Consider the following 9,801-nt stretch of genomic DNA (forward strand, 5'->3'; position numbering starts at 1 on the left):
CCCACCAATGGGCGCGCTTGGCCTGGACTGGGCCGCCGCCGTCGGTTGGAGGTGCGAATAATATTGTTAGATTTAAATGAATTTATGCTGCTCATCAACGCTACTGCTGCTGCTGCTGGCAACCTTCTGTAAGCCCAGCAGAGTCTTAGTAGAGTTAGTGGGTACTTGGGGTTTACTAATAGGGAAAGTAGGCATGCACACATTAGCCTGTCTCAGGGACCGGGATAGTGGCGAAAATGTGCTTTCCGATTAGCTTATTCTATTCACGTATTCATATCGTGCCTGTCTCATGCTGCGGGATTATTAGAATTATTTTCATTGAGAGATGTAGAATTGAGGAACAGTGTTGCCAGAACATTTCGAATAAGTAAAACAACATTTGTTATATGGAGTTACATACCGACAGCACCAGTAAACGGAATGGAAAATGACACTACGTTAACGAATAGAGCGAGTATCATTGGGCTCGAGTGGCTTCCTTGAGGTACTACAGCGGCAAAGCGGCCTAGTGATCGATTCAGCCGTAGGTATCCTATTATTTTTAGGTATAGTATTTCTATAGTACTTTGGTGACGTTACCATTTATTTCCTTCTTTACAACATGAGCTGGTCATCATAGGTCATAGATCTGATCGGTAATTATTTTATGATTTATGACAGTAAGCAATTAATATACTATTGTCCAACAAGCAACAGCCGTTAGTTGCTTCAGAATAATTTTATCGCTCGTGTTAAAATTAGTTCCATGGGCTCAATTTAAAACCAATTTACAAAAAATCTTAAACGAATTCAAAGTAGCGAAACAAAAACATTTTTTTGGAGACTGAATTTGACTTGCTCGTGTAAGGTCAAAAGAACATTTCCAACGAATCCTAGGCTAAACCCATTCAAGCAATCTGGCAGCACTGACATCTACATTTAATCCATTCCATTTATGATACTCATGCAATGAGAGCACAAATTAATTGAATAAATTTCTCCAAAGTACAAAATACTTGTCCATGTCCATTTCCCGGCAGCTTTCAGGCAGTTAAATAAACGCTGTCATATTTGTACCAAGCGAAAAATCCACTGAGAATCTATGCAAGTGCCGGTTGGGCTTCGAACGAAAAGTAAACCTAATAAAATTCCCAGATGAAAAGCGTCCAAACAAACCGTTTGGCAGTATTAGAAGAAAAAAAGAGCGCGATTTCAAATGGGTGCAAAGTGCACTTGCAGTTATACAGTACATAAAACGAATTGCATAAATGAATAAACACACAAACGAATTAAGTCGCTTCGCCGTACCTGGTCGAACATATGTTACAGTTTCGAAATCCTCTTAGCTAAACCCGAAAACACATACTGGCACGCAAACAAACACGCCCTGGATTTCCGGTTAGATCGGTTCCGAAAGGTCTAACACAGCTGGTGTGTCACGATGCCACCGACGACGACGACGGTGCTATGTCGAGCCAGTCGAATTCCGAATAAGTCGAATTTGTGGGGGAAATCAATTTGAATCAGTAGCATAGAGTTTGCTATCTCCGTACAGCTGGTTCAAACGGTCACCAAAATGGCACATTGATATTGAATCGATCATCTACTCAGACTGTTCGCCGAGGGAAAGTAACACACAATGTACTAAACCAAGTAAACACTCCAATCCTTCTCGACCTTTCCCGCATTCGGTCTAACAACCAACTACCCACGACAAACGAAAACTAGAATCTAACGTGCCAACCTCATGAATTAGACAATTGGAAGCGAATGTAACAATTTCCACTCGCCTACTAGTCCCCCGTGTGTGCGAATTAATTCCAACCGGTTCACACCTTATGAACTATAGACAACGATGGGCTCTGCCGGGTCGGAACCAAAGCCGTCATAAAGCGGGTCCTGCTGCATTTCGAATGCAAAATTTGTCCTAAGCTGCTGAATTTTAATTACTAGATTTTCTGTGCCTGGTGGAAAATCAACTTGTTTGACATCTGGTTATCACAAAGTTCGCTTCAAGGATTCAGGTAAAATACACGTGCCCGCCGCATCCGGCCAGGAAGACACGGTCGGGAACGGGATCCATTAATGGGAAAAGTTTGCACTTAATCCGCGCAAGGGAAAAAGAACTATTGTTTATTAATATTTACCAATTAAAATTATCCCATCCGCTCGACGGAACAGGCTGTTTCCCTTTTCGTGGATGAGTTGGAAAACTTACATCTTAATCTTTTCGCGATGGCGTGCAGGCGGCAATAGCAGAAGCAGCAACACGCGGAAGGTAGTTTAGAACGAACAAATTAATTAAAATCGAAACAAGAGGCTTCCTTGTGGACGTTAATTAGGGTAGAGGATGACTCGCAGGGAAAAGTCATTAAGCTGTGTACAGGAAACCGATTACGATGGTGGTGGAAAACTTGAACTGGAATGGACACAAGACAGGAAAAGTATCTCTGGAAATTACCTAAAGGGGAGGGGTTGAATGTAGCTCGTTGTCAAAAGCTGATTGTAACAACAAACAAATTAAACTTATGCAAAGTTTTTAACTATGGTTTTGTACAATGCCTCTCAATAGCGCCAGATCCTTCCGATAAACCAACCGACGAGTGCAAGTCCAACAAACGCTCAAATTAATCGTGTTTCTCCACAAGATGACAACAAATGTTTTTTGTTATCTTTCGTTATCTATATATTGCCGTCGCGCGAGAAGATGCAAAGCGAACAGCTTGAAAACGTCCGGTCGCTAGTTCAGTGATTCGATTACACTCAGTCGATTGTTTATCACTTTTTCGCGGAGCTTAAACCCCACTTGAAACCACAGCTGTCGAATGATATGATTCACCCCAGAGTAATGGTGATCTACTGATTGAAACAACAAATTAAAATTGACACCGCCTTTCTGCCACTCGACTGATAAGGGTTGAAGAAAAGTTGTTCGGAACAACGAAAGCGAAATTAAGTGCGACCCACAAGAGTGTGAGAGGGAGAGAGAGAGAAACACTTCGACTAGATCGCTAATAATAGCCAAGGTATAATGGAGGGAGGGGTGAGATTTATACTATTATGGTTTCATTTTTGTTTATTACTTCTCTCTGTACTTTGTACTGCACTCATCGAAACGTGAATGTCGTCCACTTCGGCTGTTCACAGTGCTGCCGATAAGACCTTCGATAGCTCAGTTGGTAGAGCGGTGGACTGTAGAGAGATATAGAGTGGTCGTCCAAAAGACGGCGGCGCTCAGGGTTCAGTAATCCATAGGTCGCTGGTTCAAATCCGGCTCGAAGGAATAAGTTGATTTTTTGTTAACACCTCAATCATTCTATTCTAAAACATGAAAAGAAAACATTTTTTCCATTTAATTGATCTGATTGTATGGTATATTTCCCACTATTTTTGCTGACAAAAATGATTTTCGTATTGAAAAATAAGCACAATATCTATTTGGCTAAAAAGTCACGCAAGAATAAGTAGGGGAACATGGGGAGACTTGACCAGGTTTTCAACTAAACATGTATAACTCTCTAAAAAAGTTTTCAATCCTTCAAAACTCATTGAGATATAATGTGCAAAGGTATTGTACGTGTTCATGATTTTTTGCAGAATTTTTAAATTATTTTTGCAAAAGTTATAAAAGTTTTTCTGTGTGCCATATTGCTGCTAACTTTTTACTAATACTTCGCATCGGACAGTTTACGTTGTTTTTTCTTGGTTGACAAAAAGAATATAATCATTGAACTGAATACTACGGAAGATAATCATTGTAGAGGTATTTGTATATTCGCGGAATGAATAGTAATATTCTAATATTGGTCATTCTTCATTTCATGAGGTGTTCTTCAAGGCAAAGGTTTTTAACTTGGACAGTTGCTATAAGCATGTACATAACCAAAATGTGTATTTCCATAGTTTTCTCGTGCCAAACGTTCGCTTTTTTCAATTGAGCAAACATTGCTTCAAGATTATACAGCAGTATAAAATGTTGATAGTGTTTGGTCTACTTCAACGTATTTCTTCAGATCGAAAAAGTGCCATCATAAGGGCTCTTGCCTCCCGACGCCATCGTCGTCAAAAAAAGAGCTTCATCAACATGATTTATACCTAGCGCCCATGACACCTAACTTACGTATGTTTATCGTCCTTGTGCGTAACGTATCTACGCCTAATGAGGTAGACACATTCCCCAATGTCACTAGAGTATTCGGTTTTGGCACCCTGAAACGTCTACTAGGGTGGGTGCTCCTATAGTTGAGGTGTGCCAATAGTTGCAGTAATGGGTTATACGCCTAACTAAGGTACTAACCATCAACAAATATTTTTTTTATCGATTCATTGCACTAAAATTATGCGACAATAAAACTTGAATTTTTTTTTCGAGAGTTGTCCTACTGGAGCTGTAGAGCTAGGTTCTCGGAAGGGCTCCCCGTCAGAATCACATACTACAATTTGCAGACGAGACAGGCAATGTCGCCCAATAAAACACTGCAATACGCCAATTGTAGCGGGCCGTGATTCTGAATGTGATATTCATTGTACGGTTCAGGTATGTGCGGGCGTAGGGACTCGCGATCGCGTGTATCATCGCGAAGGGCTCGAACATTTGTACGTTAACCTGCTCGATCGCGTGTGCGTTTGTATGTCGCGTGTGCGTTTGTATGTCGCGTGTGCGTTTGTATGTCGCGTGTGCTAACGTGTATGAACTTCGCGTGTATAAATTCTATTTGATAACCGTGTGCCTTTCGTATATTCGCGTGTGTTCTAGAATGATCGCGCGCGGACCGTGAATCTGATACTTAATTTTTGATTTTTGGTGTACGGTTCAGATTCCAGAAGAAAGTGGGTTCTTACGTATCATTAGAATTCCCATTCATGTCGCCGTAGAACGCGTGGTCTAGTGGATAAGAGCTTTATTTTTTTGGATTGGTCCAACTGAATGTATGGACCTAAATTGCTAGAATGAAGGCTAAAGATTTCCGGACGTGACCGATTCATGATCGCGCGCGTTGGCGGGTTCGCGTTTGAGACCGCGTTTGTAACTTCGTAAGTACTAAAACGTTCACACAATTGCCGGAGTGTTATCAAGTTTACGCGATCGCGGGCATAGGTGTGCGTAGATGATCGCGAAGGGCTAAAGCGTTCGTATGTTGACATGTTTGTCCCGTGTGCTCGCGTGTATGTGACTTCGCGTGTATAAATTCGATTTTGAAACCCTGCGGCCATTCATATATTCGCGGACCGTCATTCTGATCTTTAGCTTTCGGTGAACGGATCACATTCTGACAGGGAGAGAGTTACCCCATATCACTAGAGTTTCCGGTCATGTCGCCATGGAACGTTTTGTCTAGTGGATATGGGAGTTATTTTTCAATTTTATTTTTTTTTTATTAATTAACAAGGACCTAGATTGTTGGTACCGAGGATAGAGACTTCCGAACGATCCCGATTCATGATGGCGCGAGCGCGGGAGTTTGTAGGTTGACGCTTGAGATCGTGTTGCTAAGTTTATGAGTGCTGAGATTTTCACCTTATCACCGGGGTGTAATCACGTTTGCGAGTTCGTGGGCGTAGGTTGCTTGGAAAATCGCGAGGGGCTCTAACGTTTGTGCGCTGACGTGATTTTGTAACGTGTGTTCTTGAATGGTCGCGCGAACCGTGAGTCTGATATTAAATTTTCGGTGCGCGGTTAGAATTCTGGCAGAGAGTGGGATCGTTTATATCGATAGGGTTCCGGGTCATGTCGCCATGAGACGTGTTGTCTAATAGGTATGAGCGTATTTTCTTAATTGGTCCAGCTGAAGGCATGGACCTAGACTTCTAGGATCAAGGATAGACTTCCGGACGTGATCGATACGTAACCGCGTGCGCGAGGGCTTTTTTATAGGTTCATGCTTGAGACCGCGTTTGAGAATGTGTGAGTGTTAAGACGTTCACTATCACCATCTTTGTTGACCCAGCTGAAGGCGGGTGTATAATGGCAGTATAGGACTCGAAAAGAAGAAATAAAAGACAATATATGAGAGACGTAATAGATTAGATAGGTACAAGATACAGCTGAAGTTATGATCATCACATGAGACATACATTAGTACTTCAAACACTACTAATACTTGAATAGCCAATCACCACACATAGCACATCCTTTCTCAATTATCTATTTGTTACTGGTTGATTGTTGGTTATGAGCTGGTGAATAGAGGAAAGGTATAGAACAGACAAAAGGCTCATATCAGCCCTCCCGGCCTCCTCGACACACCACTATCGAGGCGTATTGTAATCAACATCTTGAAGCGGGCTTCTTATATAAATCAAATCCTCAGTAGTCATAACGTTTGGTGGATTATTAACATGAGAACTAATTAACCTCTAGTAGTAGAACTTGGTGCAAATAAAAACTAAAAAGAGCGAAGGTCCTTATATTTAGATAACTCTATTGAATCTATTGTGGCTTGATGATGTTTACAATACCGTCAATCCCATCAACCTGCGAGAGGGGACAATATAACTTGAAATTTGCTCATATAACTATTGAAAAGAAAAAAATGATGTTAATTGAATTTTGAGCTCCCTTGCACCTATAGTTGATATAGTGTACCTATGGTTGCAAGTCCCATAAGAATTCAATGGGATTTGCAACAATAGGACCCGAAATAAGCGATTGCACCACTATTGGTACATGTGTTCCTATAGTGGTACCGGCGGTTTTGAATACATAAATTGGTTATTAAGCAACCTTTATATTTTTCCTATGAAGTAGGGATTGAAAGCTTTCGTTTAATGTATAAACATTGCCCATAGGACTATTCATCGATTTTTTAGCAAAAGTTTTCCTTAAGTATGCGACTATTGGTACATTCACCCTACATGAGTTTGATTTTTTTGGAGACCAAAATTGAAGACATGGACCTAGGTTGCCAGGACCGAAGGTAGAGGCTTCCGGACACATTGACTTGATCTCCGATGCGTTTCTATGTATGTATGGCGCAGATGCATCCTGATTGCATGTTCGCATGTGTGTCCAGATTTATACTATCGCGAAGGGCACAATCGTTGCTATGTCAACGTATTTGATTTTAATTTTTTTTATGTCACATATGCTTGCAGATTTGAATTCGTTTATATACCCGAATAGCCGTTTGCATATTCGCGTGGGCTTTTGACTATTCGCAATATTTTGAGTGTACGGTTCAAATGGGGGAAGAAAGCTCTCCTATCTTACTAGAATCTCCTTCTATGGTGCCCTGATGCTTGTTGTCTAGTGAATATAAGTTGTGTACACTCAAGTTTTTTTTTACGCGGTTTTTTTTGCGCGGTATTTTTTTACGCGGTTTTTTTTTACGCGGATTTTGAAATTTACGCGGTTTTCATTTACGCGGATTTTGGAATTTACGCGGTATCCATCAATGAGGTTCCCTTTATCGCGGATTCTTAAATTTAAGTGGTCTTCATTTACGCGGATTTTGAAATTTACGCGGTTTTCATTTACGCGGATTTTGAAATTTACGCGGTTTTCATTTACGCGGATTTTGAAATTTACGCGGTTTTCATTTACGCGGATTTTGAAATTTACGCGGTTTTCATTTACGCGGTTTTCATTTACGCGGTTTTCATTTACGCGGCTCGTATCCCCCGCGTAAAAAAAATCTGAGTGTATTTTAGAGTGGGATTCATGACCCCCCGGCCGGTTGCACGTTGGCAGACGAAATCGCGTTTACAAATTCGTAAGAGCTACCATGTTGACTTAATCACCGGGACGTTTATCTGATTACGAGAACCAGGCCGTAGGTATGCATGAATGATCGCGTTTGCAAACGGATTTGTATCATTGCGAAAGACTCGAACGTTTGTATGTTATTGTGCGTGTTCTTTTTATCGCAATTTTATGGCACGTATGCCAGTGAGTTTATAAGTTCGTGAACTTTAAATGGAGGATAAGGAATAAATCAGTTATAATTGTTGATAATTTATGTACTAAGTTTATTCGAATTGATACCTATACTATTATCTGAAGATGTTTGCAGTACCGCCAAAAATATATATATATATTTTTTTTTATCCCTTTATGGGCAGCTAGGGCCGAGGGTGGTGGCTAGCGGGTTTCATACATCCTTGACCTGACGGACAAAGCTATGGTGCCTTGAACACAGGCAACGCAGATCCAAGGCCATCATTGAAATGATAAGTTCTGCGTTTGAGATGTACTTCCCCCGGTTGCCAGACGAATACCTGTAATTATTACTTGTTGCTTTGTATGTATGAATCTAATGTTCAGTCCTTGGTGGTGTATGCGTGGAAGGTGTGGTTTTTAGCGTTCGAGTCCAGGAGTGCATATCTGTCTGGGTTAGCGGGGGCGTTTACTAATTGTGTAATAGTGTGATCGCCAAAGGCTCGAGCATTTGAATGCTAGCGTGTCTCTAACTTTGCGTGCATAAATTCGATTTTAAATTCGTGTGGCCATTCGCATATTCACGTGTATTCGTGAACGATCGCGCGCGGACCGTGAATATGATTAATTTTTAGTGTATGGTAGAGGAACGTGTTGTCTGGCGAATATGAGCATCATTTTTGATTGGTCCAACTGAAGGCATGAGTCGAGAGTAGAGAATTCCGAACGTAACCGGTCTATGATCGCGCGAGTGGTGGGTTAATGCTTGCGACCGCGGTTGTAAAGTTATAGGTGCTGAAAAGTTCACCTAAGTAAGGGGGTGTTTTAATGTTGGCGAAATTGCGAGCGTAGGTGTGTGTGAATGATTGAAATTGTAATGTAAGTTCGCGTTTTGACCAGGTTTGTGTTATCGCGAAAGTTAGGGGCGTTTGGGCGTTTTGGATGTGAGTGTATATGAGAGAATATGCAATTGATTGTGTTAGTGAGTGTGAGTATGAACCTAACTTAAGATATAGTAATAAAAGGAAAAATAACATGCCGAATGTTTCTTTTTTAGGTCACTAACCGTGCATTGCAGAATGCCCAAAAACTCTGAACTAGGCCTCGTCGCGTCCAGTCTGTCCGTCTCGTCCTGTCGTGTCTGGGGTTTCCAGGTTGCATGCATTCACCAAATGAGACTAGCTTATGTCAGTTTACTTGTGCACTGGTTTCGTGGAATCGAGGCGATCCTCGAAATGATAGATCCTACGAGTGAATGCACTTGGCCCAGTCACCTGTCAAGCATTTGTGTATTTGTTTGTGTTGAGATATATGTGGAGCCTGTAAATAATATTTTAATACGAATATTATTGTATTTGTTAAAATAAGAAACGTGTACTACTTGCAGTTTGTTGATCGTTCCTACTTATCTGATTCCATCGAGTATGAGAATACATCTCCATTGTTCTAAAACCTGGCGACGTCTGATGGCAGAGAAGAATCATTGTTGGCAGCAATGTTGCTCTTCTTGGATGTATGAGCTCGAAAAGGTCATCACAAGAATATAACGCATGAGACCGAAAATAAATAAAAATAAAATAAAAAGAAGAGTTAGTATTGTTATTGAGTATTAATAATGTGCCGATTTTTTTCGAGAGTTGTCCTACTGAAGCTGTAGAGCTAATTGATTCAATTAAGGCATGACCTAGACTTCTGGAATCGAGGATAGAGACTTCAGGACGTGAAGGACTCATGAATGCGCGAGAGCGGTAGGTGCACGCTTAAGACTACATTTGAGTGATTACAAGTGGTGAGACGTTCATATTATCACCGAGATGTTATAATGTCTGGAAGAGCGCGAGTATAGGTTGCGTGGACGGTCGCGAAGGGCTCAAGCATTTTTATATTTGTTTGTCACGTGTGTGTGACTTTGTGTGTATACATTCGATTTTTATGTAGTTTAGTGA

General features: G+C 41.1%; 1 non-coding gene across 1 annotated transcript; it reads left to right on the plus strand.

Moving 5' to 3' along the window:
* The first annotated feature begins 3,140 nt into the window (after positions 1 to 3,140).
* Positions 3,141 to 3,262, plus strand: Trnay-gua (transfer RNA tyrosine (anticodon GUA)). The gene is made up of 2 exons: positions 3,141 to 3,177; positions 3,227 to 3,262. It is a non-coding gene; the product is annotated as a tRNA-Tyr (tRNA).
* Positions 3,263 to 9,801: the final 6,539 nt, after the last annotated feature.

The sequence above is a fragment of the Topomyia yanbarensis genome, chromosome 1, assembly GCF_030247195.1.
Source record: "Topomyia yanbarensis strain Yona2022 chromosome 1, ASM3024719v1, whole genome shotgun sequence".
NCBI classification, from domain to species: Eukaryota; Metazoa; Arthropoda; class Insecta; order Diptera; family Culicidae; genus Topomyia; species Topomyia yanbarensis.